Here is a 13,848-nt window from a genome sequence, read left to right as displayed (position 1 = left end):
CCCACTGTCTTCGGGCTCTCAGCCCCCCAAGCCCCTCCGAGCTCAGGCACGAGGAGCTAGAGCGGTGAGGTCAGAGCCCAAACGGCAAGGAGAAGAGGCCGTCCCGTCCCAAGTCCTTTCCAGGTACTTACAGTCAATCTCTGCCTCCACGGCAAATGCCCAGCTTGCTTCCAACAGTCTTCGGCTAAAAGCAGCAAGACTGGCTGAAGGAAGAGAGAAAAGCTAAAATTCACAGAACTTGACCACTGACGGCCAGGTCAGTGGCCAAGTCCACGGCAGTCTGGTAAGCAGAGTAAGAATCCTCGAGGTCCATGAGTCGTCAACAGGAGTCAAAGGTTCCCATCGCTGCCCCTCAAAGCTCTCACATCTCACAGTACACACACCAAGGGGAAAACGCAGTAACCTGTACACTCACAAAAGGTTTGCTACGTCCAAGGACTCCTTACTGGGTCTCTCTTGTTCTAAGACATGGGCAAAAACACGATGGGTTTTAGTTTGGTGCTTCAAAGTCGAGTGGATCCCCCCCCTTCATCTGTGCTACAACTTTCATGTTAAAAATTGGGTATTTTTGTCTGTTTCAGTGGTGTATTCCTTTCCGTAGTGATTCTCCTAAATGTGAGCTATTACTGTATATAAAATAGAAGTGTTCTTGGAGATAAGGTGCTAGAGATTAGATCGTCTGTGTTCGTAGACAGTGTCATCCTCACAATGGGTAGTCTGTACATGTCAGGTTAGTTTTAGAAATGCATGCGGAATTCTATTTGTGACTCACACCTTGGTCAGTTTCTGAAGTAGATCATAGTACATTTGTGTTTAAAGTTTTCTTTTTAAAGTGTAGACTACGGGATGTACAAGAGGGCTCCGAGGTGGGGTGGCAGGAAGCGGTGCCTTTCATTCCTTAAATCCCTGGTACAATATACGACAGGTGAGAACAGTGGGTCATGACTGGGAACGAATCGTCTTGGCTGAAGTCCTCGCTGGCAGTTCTCCGAAACCTACTTGGCCCTGGTACTCCTGTTCTCCATTGATTGCATAGGATGCAAAATCAAAAAGGATGGTCCTTTTCCCCTTAAAGAGCCAAGACCCCAGGACAGGCTACAGGAGTCCTATTAGCAGGATGGAAAGAACGATGTATTGTTAAGACCCAACCAGTACCTGACTGTGAACTGACAGGGTTCAAGTTGACCAGATCTGCATTACAACCATCCCTGCCCTCCCAGAGCAGTACCAAAACCCAGAAAAAGACTGTTCTGGGTTTTTTTTTTTTTTTCTTTGATTGGTTGCCTGAGAAATAAGAGAGCATAGATGGGTAAACAGATCAATAGGTAGTGGGACTCTCCCGGGGTCACAGCGAGGATGTTTGAGAATTACAGTCATAGAGCAATGGCTTTTGCATCAGACAAGGAGAGAGAACTTTGAGATGAGTTTATTATATTTTAAAAATAAAAATATTAAAGCTGAAAACTATATATATATATATCTCTACACCCTCATTGAATCATTTCTAAAACTGCCTTTAATACCAAATTTTATGTACTGTTTCGAGACTGAAAGCAAAAGGAAAAGGCTTTCAGTCAATAAACAGTTTTCTTTAACATTTTAGATTTTGAATTTGAATTTTTTCCTTTTCCTTTTCAAGAAGTATTTGTAATTTAAAAGTGCCTTTTCAAAGGATTGCCAAACTCCAATCCTGGGGCCAAGTTCCCAATGGCACAACTTACTTTCAGGTGCACAAGAGGGGTAGGCTTAGGCCTCCTCCCCCAACCAGAAGAGAACCCCCTTCGCACCCCAGGCAAATTCACACATGCATACTGTCACACGGGTCAGCTGTCTCGGAGCCTCTGCCCAAGGACAAGTTTTCTTGTATTGCTTGGCTTTAATTGGATCCTTTCTGAAACGGTTTCAGTGCATCTTTTTTTGCTGGACAGGAATAATGGACTCCTGCTTGGGGAATACAGAGAGATTGATGTCTGTGGTTTAACTAAATATTATTAAGTGATGTTTGTGTTTCTTAAATAGGTGCTGTTAATCTGTCCTCGGTATATTCTTCTTAAATATGCTAAATAAAGTCTAATTTTAATGCTAATAAAGTCTCATTTTACCTGGTTATTATGCCAAACTCCATGGGAAGAACATAAGGGAAGGACCCATAGAACCAGTTCTCCATCCCTTCCCTTTTGCTCGGACAGAGGAGACAGGGGAGAAACTCACTGTATTACACGGTGGAATGAAATACACAGGCTCCAGCATTTCACACGGCGCCTTCGGCGCTATTCCACATAAGGACCAGGCAGTGGCGCGGGGTGGGGGGGGCCGAGGCCTGGGGGGCTTGTTGCAAGAGGGCATCTGCCTGGTCCTCTATGAATAAAAGGGATCCCAAGGTGAGGGTGGGTAGGTGGTGTGAAAATATGGGGCCAAATGGTTTGTGGGGCTCCTGAGGGCCAGTCTTTATTCTCAAGGCCGTGAGGATGTGGGGGGGTGGGGGTGTGAATCTGCTTTGTCTTAGGAAACAGTACTGCCGGGCCCCTGGGTCACCCCCACTGGGTTCCTGCCCCTGCTGCCCTGCCACGAGGACCAGGGCACAGCCACACCGCTCACACACACATAGTTGAGCCCTGACTCACCAGGGTTACAGAACAGGAGCCAGGAGCCTGTCCCTTCAAGCCCTAGTTTCAGAAAATGACCATGACATATGAAAACGCGCAGCACAGAGGAGGTAGGCAGATGCGTCTATAACTTAAGAGCCCGCTAGTTCCTCTCAAGTCAATGTGCTTGACCTACTGGTAGCCCTTCCTCTAGTAATCTCATCAGCGGTGGTACAAAGAACTGCATGCCTCGTGCTTCCAAAGCGCATTCACCAGCCCACACTCGGAGGTTCAGGGAGCTGTTCGTCCCCGGTTCAATCAAAGGAAAGTGCTCTTCTCCATTTTTCACTCTAAAATCAGGCTAACTACTGCCTTATGCGCTGTACTTTAGGATGTTCAAAGATGAGACTGCATGTGGCTGACCTTAAGTCTCTGAACACCGTCCGGGGCGGTGACCTTTTCCTGCTGCAGAAATTCATCTGCCTTCTAGCAAACTGCTCGCCCTCATGCAAGTCAGTGGGCTCATGAGGTCAGACAAAACTATCAGGCAGCAAACCTGGGGGGAGCAGAGTCCCCCGAAGCTCCTATAACACTGCTCGGTGAAGACTATTTGCAGGAGAACCGACAGCACTGGCTCCAACGCACCTCCTAATGGTAGGGCCTCCTCACAGGGTGTAGGGCTCGGCCTTAGATGATGAGACTGAATGCAAGGCGGCTGAGAGGATCTGAAAACCCCACTGTCAGGCGACACCTCTGACTGCTGCAGCCACTCCGTCTCCCACCAGTCTGCTCAGGCCCCAGGCCTATGTGCCTCCAGACACAGCCCTGCGCCTCCCAGTCCAGAAGACCGCATGCTATCAGCTATCAGCTAGTGAATTACTCTGTTCTTCCACGAGGCAGCAAGTCAACACTTACTCCCTCTCCAGCTCTCCCTCAGAACATGCAACTCTCTGATCCTGGCCCTCCTCATTCCAAACTCCCTTTCAAGGGCTCCACCTCTTAGATCCCTGCGCACACAAACAAGTATTCTTCAGCTTAAGGATAGCTTTGAGAATGCTCACGAACTGAAGGGTATGTGCAGACACTTTTCAGACATTTTCCTCAATAAGACCAATATTGGAGTTCCCTGGTGGCTAAGGGGGTTAAGGACCCACCATTGTCACTACTGTGGTGCAGGCTTAATCCCTGGCCCAGAAACTTCCACATGCCACAGGTGCAGCCAAAACAAAACAAAACAAAAACAAACAAACAAAAAAAAACCCAACATTTATCAATAAAATTTATCACAGAACAATGTATGATTTTCCTGACGGCTCCCCCCAAACTGCAAGCTCAAAGAATGTTTGCAATACAAATTCCCAACATTTGGGGAGTTGTGACACCTGACTTTTGTTTAGTGGAAGCAAATAAATCCAAGAAAATAGACTCCAAAAATTTGTTATCTACACACAACTGAGTCAAACTTGCACATTCTCTGCCTCCAAAAAGAAAAAAAAAAAAAGACAACCAACAACCAGAAATGTGCAGAGTTGACTGAGGAACAAGACAGCAGTTATCTGGGAATTCCCACTGTGGCTCAGCAGGTTAAGAACCCAACATAGTGTCTGTAAGGATGTGGATTCGATCCCTGGCCTTGCTCAGCGGATTAAGGATCTGGCGCTGCGACAAACTACGGCATAGTTCACAAAGACAAGGTTCAGATCTGTTACCTGCTGCTCCGATTCGACCCCTAGCCCAGGAACTTCCATATGCTGCAGGTGTGGTGGTAAAAAGAAAAAAAAAGACAGCAGTATCTGGTATTTCATAAACCCTGGATGCTAAACCAACGTAGATTTTTAAAGTGATCACCCAGTGATCACAGAGGTGTGAGAGAGTTTGTATGATCAACTTAAGTTATAAAAGTTCAGAGTTCCCATCATGGCTCAGCGGTAACGAATTGGACTAGTATCCATGAGGATGCAGGTTCGACCCCTGGCCTTGCTCAGCGGGTCAAGGATCTGGCGTTACCCTGAGCTGTGGTGTAGGTCACAGACTCGGCTCGGATCTGGCGTCGCTATGGCCGTGGCGTAGGCCAGCAGCTACAGCTCTTATTGGACCCCTAGCCTGGGAACTTCCATATGACGCAGGTTCGGCCCTTAAAAAAAAAAAAAAGTTCACGTTTTACCTAAAATTTATTTGACAATAGTTCTGATGCTCTAAATAAATGAGGAAGAAAAAAAGAAAAATTCTTCATCTGAAAAACCACTGCACTTTAATTTCTTAAATAAATGTGCCTCCCTTGCTCTAATTCCTTTAAATCAAACCCTTTTATAGTATCATTTCAGGAAAATATGACTTAGAATAAAGCTATTTCCCAACCTGGTTTTCTGCATGCAATCAGTGTGTTGTGTTACACAAACTGAGGCCAGACAATGAGATTTTCCAATTGATATATATTAAAAACAGGCAATTGGAAGCATACATATGTATCTTTATAGATGTTCATATAGATACAGATGTATATTCAAAAGCAAGGGTGATGTGCCTGGAAGCCTCTGGGGACATTCTTTAATCCACTTTCACCACACTGTAGATTTTGATAATAAAACAGAAGCAGGAAAAAAATCCGACTGTTCCTGAAACACATTGAAAAAGATATTTGTTAACCAGACATTATAGAGAGTTGAAGTAGCTTTCTCAAAAACACAAATCATGTCAGTTTGAAGGTAGACTACTGATTTTATAAATCTCAAGACTGGTACATTATCAAATAAAAATCATCAGGCTCTCTTGCTGAGCAAAGAGAATGAGCAGCAGAGCTGGAGGCAGTCACCTGCAAAAGGGTGTGAGAATCCATCTGATTGAACACTGCAGGTCTCTAACCAAAGCAAAAGAATAAAAACGAGTAGCTTCAGGTCCCTATTTCAATAAAGAATACAAAAAGGTCCAACGCTACTTTCTAACACAACAAACTTGGTATAACTTGCTTCAATTTTTAAAAAAATGTAAATCACCATTACCATTTTACAGAGCAAAAGCAGGACTAATCTATTTATTTACATACTCAGAGCAAATATTAGTTTTCAAAGTTTTGTATTTTAAGCTTAAGAAACATCCCACCTCTGCGGACTTATCCTAAAGAAATGATCTCACAGAAGAAAAAAAATTGCATACAAAAAGGTATTCATAATACTGGTTCATAACACTGAAAAATTACCAACAAACCAAATGCCCCCAAATAGGGAACAAGCTAAATGACGAACTAAACGTGCAGTGAAATCAGAGAGGCATCGAAAATGCCAAATACAAAGACAAATACAAGCAGCATGGGGCAATCTCTATGATATGGCATTAGGTGAAAACAGCCAGATCTCAACTCCCAGGCATTGCATCAGTGAGAACGCTGCATAAGCTTAAACTCATTGACTAGAGCAGGGCATGAACAAAAGAAGAAGCTTCTACATTTTAGGGTGACATAATTTTGGACAAATTTTTCTTTTTTTTCTTTTTTTTTTTTTCTTTTTTTCTTTTTAGGGCTGCACCCGTGCGGCTTATGGAAGTTCCCAGGCTAGGGTCGATTCAGAGCTGCAGCTGAGGTCTACGCCGCAGCCACGGCAACACCAAATCCAAGCCACACCTGGGACCTATGCCACAGCTTGCGGCAAAACCGGATCCTTAACCCACTGATCAAGGCCAGGGATTGAACCCTCATCCTCATGGATACTATATCAGGGTTCTTAACCCTCTGAGCCACGATGGGAACTCTTGAACAAATTTTTCTTTAACATAGAATCCCATTGGTGTTCATACTATAAAAATAAATTTTCAGATGACATTAAGGTTCAATGACCTAATTGAAGAAAACTCTAATATGACTTCCAATCCCATAGTCTCAATTCAGTCTCCTAAGAAAACATCTTACTCTATAATAAGATCACAGAAAGCTTAGGCAGGCTTTGTTACCCCTTTTTTTCTTCTTCTTTTTTTTTTTTTTTTTGCCAATTTCTAAATTTAGAATAACTATCCATCCTAAACCCCATCATGCCACTCCCCACACCCCAAGCTCCTTGTCAGGAGTCTGTATGGTATAGTGATTAAGACCATGGGCTCCAGAGGGACCCACAAATCTCCTTTGTTGATTACTTGTTGATCTTGCACAAGTGACAGTCTTCCCAGGCCTCAGTTTTCACAGCTGGAAAATGGGAATAATACCTCTTCCTACTTTGAATTCATTTTCTGAAGATGACAGGTGTGTAGCTAAGACATGTCTCCGAATCTAAAACACTCCTGGAGTTCCCGTCGTGGCGCAGTGGTTAACAAATCCGACTAGGAACCATGAGGTTGCGGGTTCGGTCCCTGCCCTTGCTCAGTGGGTTAATGATCCGGCGTTGTCGTGAGCTGTGGTGTAGGTTGCAGACGCGGCTCGGATCCCGCGTTGCTGTGGCTCTGGCGTAGGCCAGTGGCTACAGCTCCCATTCGACCCCTAGCCTGGGAACCTCCATATGCCGCAGGAGCGGCCCAAGAAATGGCAAAAAGACAAAAAATAAATTAATAAATTAATTAATTAATTAAATAAAAAAACACTCCTGATTTCAATTTGCTGCATATTACTCCCATAAACTATTAAGATGTCTACGAATTCTCAACTTTTTTTTTTTTTTTTGTCTTTTCAGGGTCGCACCTGCGGCATATGGAAGTTTCCCAGCTAAGGGTCAAATGGGAGCATGACGGGGACGCTGACATTTCTTTTCTAAGGGCCATTGAACCATACAAGTTGAAAGGACCTGGAGAAATTAATTTTTTCTTCTATAGCTCAACTGCTCATACTACAACTTGAGGGTACAAAAAGGAGATGGGGGAAAAAAAGGAGAAAATGATCACTTTGGTGTCTTTATCTACTTTTGCTCAGGACAGAAAAAGGACTAAATCAATACTAGAGTGACCTAGTTTCATTCTACACATGATAACCTTTTTTCATTAGGTCATAACAAAAAGACAATTCAACCACAAGATCTTGAATGAGACACTCCAAGACAAAAAAAAAAAAAAAAAAAAAAAAAAAAAAGCCTGGTTTTTCCCTCTGTCTTTTCCCTAGTCGCAATTCTATAATAAAAAGAATTCACAGCCTGATCCGAGGAGTGGCATCCAGTACGCATTTCCTCCTGAGCTTTCCCAAAGTAGTCATGCACACTTGAAAAAGAAGGAGTTCCCTTGTGGCTTAGTGGGTTTAGGATCTAGTGTTGTCACTGCAGTGGCTCTGGTTACTGCAGCAACATGGGTTCCATCCCTAGCCCTGGAACTTCCTCATATCATGGGTGCGGCCAAAAAAGTAAAAGGAGTTCCCATTGTGACTCAAGGGGTTAAGAACCCAACATAATCTCTGTGAGAATGCAGGTTTGATCCCTGGCCTTGCTCAGTGGGTTAGGGATCCGGCATTGCCATGAGCTGTGGTGTAGGTCACAGACACGTCTCGGATCCCGCGTTGCTGTGGCTCTGGCGTAGGCCAGCGGCTACAGCTCCAATTAGACCCCTAGCCTGGGAACCTCCATATGCTGCAGGTGTGGCCCTAAAAAGGCAGAAAAAGAGAAAAAAAGAAGAGAAAAGAAACTAGCTAAAAAAAAAAAAAAAAAAAAGAAAAAGAAAGAAAGAAACTAGCTAAATAAAACATTTTAAAAGTCTACCGCATACTATTTAATGTAAACAAACATTTAAAGATTTCCACAGACACTGTAGGGGTTAAATTCCAATATACATTGAGAATCTGCAGCTCTGAATAAGACATGCAGAAAAGATTTTCCTAAAGTTAGAATTAAAGCCACTGCAGGAGTTCCCATCGTGGTGCAGTGGTTAACGAATCCGACTAGGAACCATGAGGTTGCGGGTTCGATATCTGGCCTCGCTCAGTGGGTTAAGGATCCGGCGTTGCCGTGAGCTGTGGTGTATAGGTCACAGATGCAGCTCGGATCCCACGTTGCTGTGGCTGTGGTGTAGACCGGCGGCTACAGCTCCGATTCGACCCCTAGCCTGGGAATTTCCATATGCTGTGGGTGTGGCCCTAGAAAAGGAAAAAAAGACATCAACAACAACAAAAAAAACCCAAAGCCATCGCACAGAGGAATAAAGAGAAAGCTTTTTTGGAGGAAAGGGGCTTGGGGACTTTGACTCTTCCGCCACATCTGAGTCAGTGTCCAGTAGCACTTTCTCTGGGCCTGGCACTTGCCACATAATGCAAAGGATAGAAAAGGGGCTCTTGCGAGGAATGACCTCGGTTGGTGGCTACAGGACACATCACTATTTATACAGAAGGACCCTCAACCCCTTCCTCCTTCGCATTCACATCTGGTCAGTGACCAAGACCTGCAAATTTCAACTTGGAATTTTTTTTTTGAAGTGCAAATGTTTTATTTACGTAGGTATTTAAATGCTTCTTTTCCTCCACTACATACTTACTATGATACAGAATTCAACTGCTCTGCCCCCTCCGTTGCTAACTTGTTGAATTTTTTTCTTTTGGTGTTTGCGTATGTAGGAAAATTTTTTTTTGTCTTTTGTCTTTTTAGGGCCACACCCGCGGCATATGGAGGTTCCCAGGCCAAGGGTCCAATCGGAGCTGCAGCCTCTGGCCTACACCACAGCCATAGCAACACAGGATTTGAGTTACATCTGCGACCTACACCACAGCTCACGGCAATGCCGGATCCTTAACCCACTGAGCAAGGACAGGGATCGAACCTGAATCCTCATGGATGCTAGTCAGATTCGTTTCCACTGAGCCAGAACGGGAACTCCAGGGGATTTTTATCTCTTTAAATAAAGTTTTGTTCAATGCTAAAGTCCCAGCCCCTACGGCAGTGCATGATATACAGGAGATGTTCAAAATATACTTCTTGAGTGAATGGATGAATGAATGAAGGGCAGGAATTTGGAGACAGCGTCATAGAGAAGGTGCTACGAAGCTGGATTCAGAGGCATTTGAGGATGGGAGACAGCTGTTCCAGACAGAGGGGAAAGTACCCATAAAGGCCTGGAACAATTAAAACCCTGGCAGCTTTAAGGAACGGTGAGAACCATGGCAGAGGGGTTAGAACACTAAGGATGAGTGATTGAAAATCAAGGGAACAGTAAAGAGAGCACATAGAAGACAAGACCGCAAAAGGAGGTGGCAGCCAGATAACAAATGCTAAGAACTTTGGGTTTGATCCCGTAGGCAAATGGGAGCCTAAGCAAGCGAGGGAGGAGGAACAAATGTGTTCATAAAAAGGATGACGACGAAGATGACGATAATGATAATAGCTATTACTTACTAAATGCTTATGATATGCCTGGCTCTGGGTTACGCGTTTCACATGTGCGGTCCCTCGGAGGTAGATGCTATTATTTTCTACAAGGAAAGGGAGGCTCCTAGAGGTAAAGAGACTTGCCTGACAACACACAGCCAGTAAGCGGTGGGGGCTCAAAGCCAATTCTGCCTTGATTGTTCTAGGGTGTTGATATCAATACAGGCTGAGATGACCAGAAATACTTCAAAGAACTAGCAACAGCTGGACAGGAAAAGCTTGGAGGTGGGGATAAGAAATCAGCCCAGGTATGAGAAGCCAGAGAACACAAAATGTACAAAACAAGAATACACCAGAGAATGCAGCTTTTGCTTATCTCTGGGGAAAAAGAATACTCGCCTTCCTTTGAAATTGTTTAGTATGATGCTCAAAGCTAAATAGGACATGATGGAAGGACAGTATGAGAAAAAGAATATATATATATATATGCATGACTAGGTCCCCATGCTGTACCCCAGAAATTGACACAACACTGTAAATCAACTCTACGTTAATAAAAAAATAAAAATATAAAAAATAAATAAAACTTGGAGTCAGTAAGAAGTACAAGACATTAAAGATAAAAAAATAATAATAATAATACTGGTTACCACAGGGCTGAGTTAGACAAGGTCTATAACCACTTGCACCGGGAAAAATAATAAGACCCCGAGGTTTTCAATATCCTTGAGAATAGAAAATACATTGTTCTGTTCATTCTTACAGCACCGGGCACTTTGGACCATAAATATAAACTGAAATCAAAATGAGCTGGAACTGAAGAGGTCATGGAATTATCCCAGAGATTACACTGGCCTTGATTCTTTCCATCCTAGAATCATAGAAGCATATGGAAAAACTGGAAAGAGGTACCTTTTTTTTTTTTTTGTCTTTTGTCTTTTTAGGGCCACACCCTCGGCATATGGAGGTTCCCATGCTAGGGGTCGAATCGGAGCTGTAGCCGCCGGCCTACACGTCAGCTCATAGCAACACCAGATCCTTCAGCCACTGAGCAAGGCCAGGGATCGAACCTGCGTCCTCATGGATGCTAGTCAGATTCGCTAACCACTGAGCCATGACAGGAACTCCCAGAAAGTATTTCTTTTTTTAAGGAGAACGTAGGAAGTTGTATTTAAAAGAATGAACTTTGGAGTCAGATCATCCCGGGTTTGAATGAATCACACAACTCCAACATTTACTAGCTGAGTGACCTTGAACAAGTCACTTAATTTCTCTGGGCCTCAGTATTCTCAACCATGTAATGGGAGTGATATGACCTACACTCCGTAATAATTAGACAATTAGGCGAAAACTAATGTGAAATAAATGTATGTAAATAGTTGGCACATAGTCATCTCAGTCAAAAACAAATGCTATCATATCTTACGTCTGTGTATTTCCTATAGCACATAGCCCAGGAAAGAATTAGCATTAATACATCTTTATCTGTTTTTGTTTGGTTTTGTTTTTGTTTTTTTGTCTTTTCTAGGGCCTCACCCTAGCATATGGAGGTTCCCAGGCTAGGGGTCGAATCAGAGCTGTAGTCACCAGCTTATACCACAGCCACAGCGATGCGGGATCTGAGCCACATCTTCGACCTATACCACAGCTCACGGCAACGCTGGATCCTTAACCCACTGAGTGAGGCCAGGGATTCAACCCTCGTCCTCATGGGTGCTAGTTGGGTTCGCTAACCGCTGAGCCACGACGGGAACCCCCAGTACAGGACATTTCATCTTGCACTCTATGAGAACATGGGTTCTTCATTTTAATTTAGTGATAAAATATTACACAGCAGACACTCTTGAAATATACTGAACTTCATTTGCTTCTTTTAATGAATTAAAATATAGTCAAAGCACAGACACTTAAAGAGAAAGCCAACAGAAAAGCACTCTGCACTTGGCTGACACTTCTTCGGGGTCTTCAAAGCTCTTTGTATCACACTGGCCTCAATCACTGCACAGTGATTGGTGGTTCAGAGTCTCAGATTCTAAATGTGTTGTCTTTTTTTTTTTTTTTTGGTCTTTTTGCTATTTCTTTGGGCCGCTCCTGCGGCACATGGAGGTTCCCAGGCTAGGGGTCGAATTAGAGCTGTAGCTGCTGGCCTACACCACAGCCACAGCAACGCAGGATCCGAGCCGTGTCTGCAACCTACACCACAGCTCACGGCAATGCCGGATCGTTAACCCACTGAGCAAGGGCAGGGACCAAACCCGCAACCTCATGGTTCCTAGTCGGATTCGTTAACCACTGCGCCACGACAGGAACTCCTAAATGTGTTGTCTTGAGATGATCAAAATTCTATTTTGAAAATAGCATTAGCTAACAGTCTGCTGTGAACCGAGTACTTCCCTCATGGCGTAGCCTAGAAGAAGATGAAGGTTTCTGAGAGGAAGCAGGGAGTGGCCATGTCCCCGTCTGTAAAATGGGGGCAGCGAGACTTAACCTGCAATGTTGCCATGGGACTTGTAAGTAATATGCATAGGTCTTTAGCAAAGCTTTGGCACATGGTACTTCATAAATTATAACTATTATGATGATAGTGAAAAATGAGAGCCAACTGTTCATCAACTATCTGTGTGAGGAAAAAAAAAAAAAAAGGAAAATAGCATTAACTTCCAAGTAAAAATGAGGTTCAAAAACAGTTCGCTCTCGACCAGGTTTCTTAACAGCAGCGCTATTAACATTTTGGACCAGCTCACTCTCTGTTGTTCAGGACTGGTCTGCACATTGCAGGATGTTGAGCGGTGTCCCTGGCCTCTGCCCACTAGATGTCATTCGCATCCTCCCAGTCATGACAATCAAAAACATCTCCAGAAACACAACACTGTAAATCAACGGCACTTCAATTTCTTAAAAATGAAAAAAATTAATTTAAATTCAAAATAATTTTTTGGCTGCACTTGAGGCATGTGGAAGTTGTGGGATCAGGGACCAAACCTGCGCTACAGCTGTGACCCGAGCTGCTGCAGTGACAACACCAGATCCTTAACCCACTGCACCACAAGAGAACTCTAAGCATTAGTTCTTCATTGGTTATTGTGATCTTAACGACTATGACATCAAACTAGAGATACTTATTTCAGTTAATTTTCTTAAGACTTCAACCCATTTGTGGATATTGTAAACAAAGCTTGATGTAAATTAAAAAACCACTATCCTCAAATCAAGATCAAGTATCCAGGAGTTCCCTTGTGGCACAGCAGGTTAAGGATCTGGCATCACTGCAGCAGCTTGGGTCACTTTGATCCCTGGTCCAGGAACTTCCACATGCTGAAGGCGCAGCCAAAAAAAAAGATCAAGTATGGAGTTCCCGTCGTGGCGCAGTGGTTAACGAATCCGACTGGGAACCATGAGGCTGCGGGTTCGGTCCCTGCCCTTGCTCAGTGGGTTAAGGATCCGGCGTTGCCGTGAGCTGTGGTGTAGGTTGCAGACGCAGCTTGGATCCCCCGTTGCTGTGGCTGTGGCGTAGGCCGGCAGCTACAGCTCCGATTGGACCCCTAGCCTGAGAACCTCCATATGCTACGGGAGCAGCCCAAGAAATGGCAAAAAGATTAAAAAAAAAAAAAAATCAAGTATCCATAATAGCGCCAACCATGAGCATCCATTAGAGATCTGAGTAAAGGATCAAATTAGAAGAGCTCAGAGCCTACTTGGTCATGCACACACTGCCTTTTCTTTCATAGCTGGTTCCTTAACAGCTGGTTAAACTAGCTATACTAAAACTAGTTAGGAATTGGGGCAAGTTATCCAACTTTAACTGAAATTGATCTTTGCCTCTCAGTACAAAGTCCCCCTCCTAGTATGACATTAATGACATTATTGGTATATTGTGACTTATCCTTTCTCTCCCTGTTCCTTGAGTCCTATTTCAAAATGTTACTTACACATCTGTTAGCGTTCTACCAACTGAAAATTGGGTAGACGAACACCAGCCACAATGCACATCACTTCCTTGGGCTCAA

General features: G+C 43.9%; 1 pseudogene; it reads right to left on the bottom strand.

Moving 5' to 3' along the window:
• Positions 1–42: 42 nt before the first annotated feature.
• Positions 43–13,848, bottom strand: part of LOC102165590 (transmembrane 9 superfamily member 2-like) — a 95,148-nt pseudogene continuing 81,342 nt past the window's right edge.

This window comes from Sus scrofa, chromosome X, assembly GCF_054392235.1.
Source record: "Sus scrofa isolate SSC_HxYL_T2T_F1_AM1 chromosome X, Sscrofa_HxYL_maternal_Yorkshire_Landrace_v2.0, whole genome shotgun sequence".
NCBI lineage: Eukaryota > Metazoa > Chordata > Mammalia > Artiodactyla > Suidae > Sus > Sus scrofa.
This window is presented reverse-complemented; position numbering and strand designations above follow the sequence as displayed.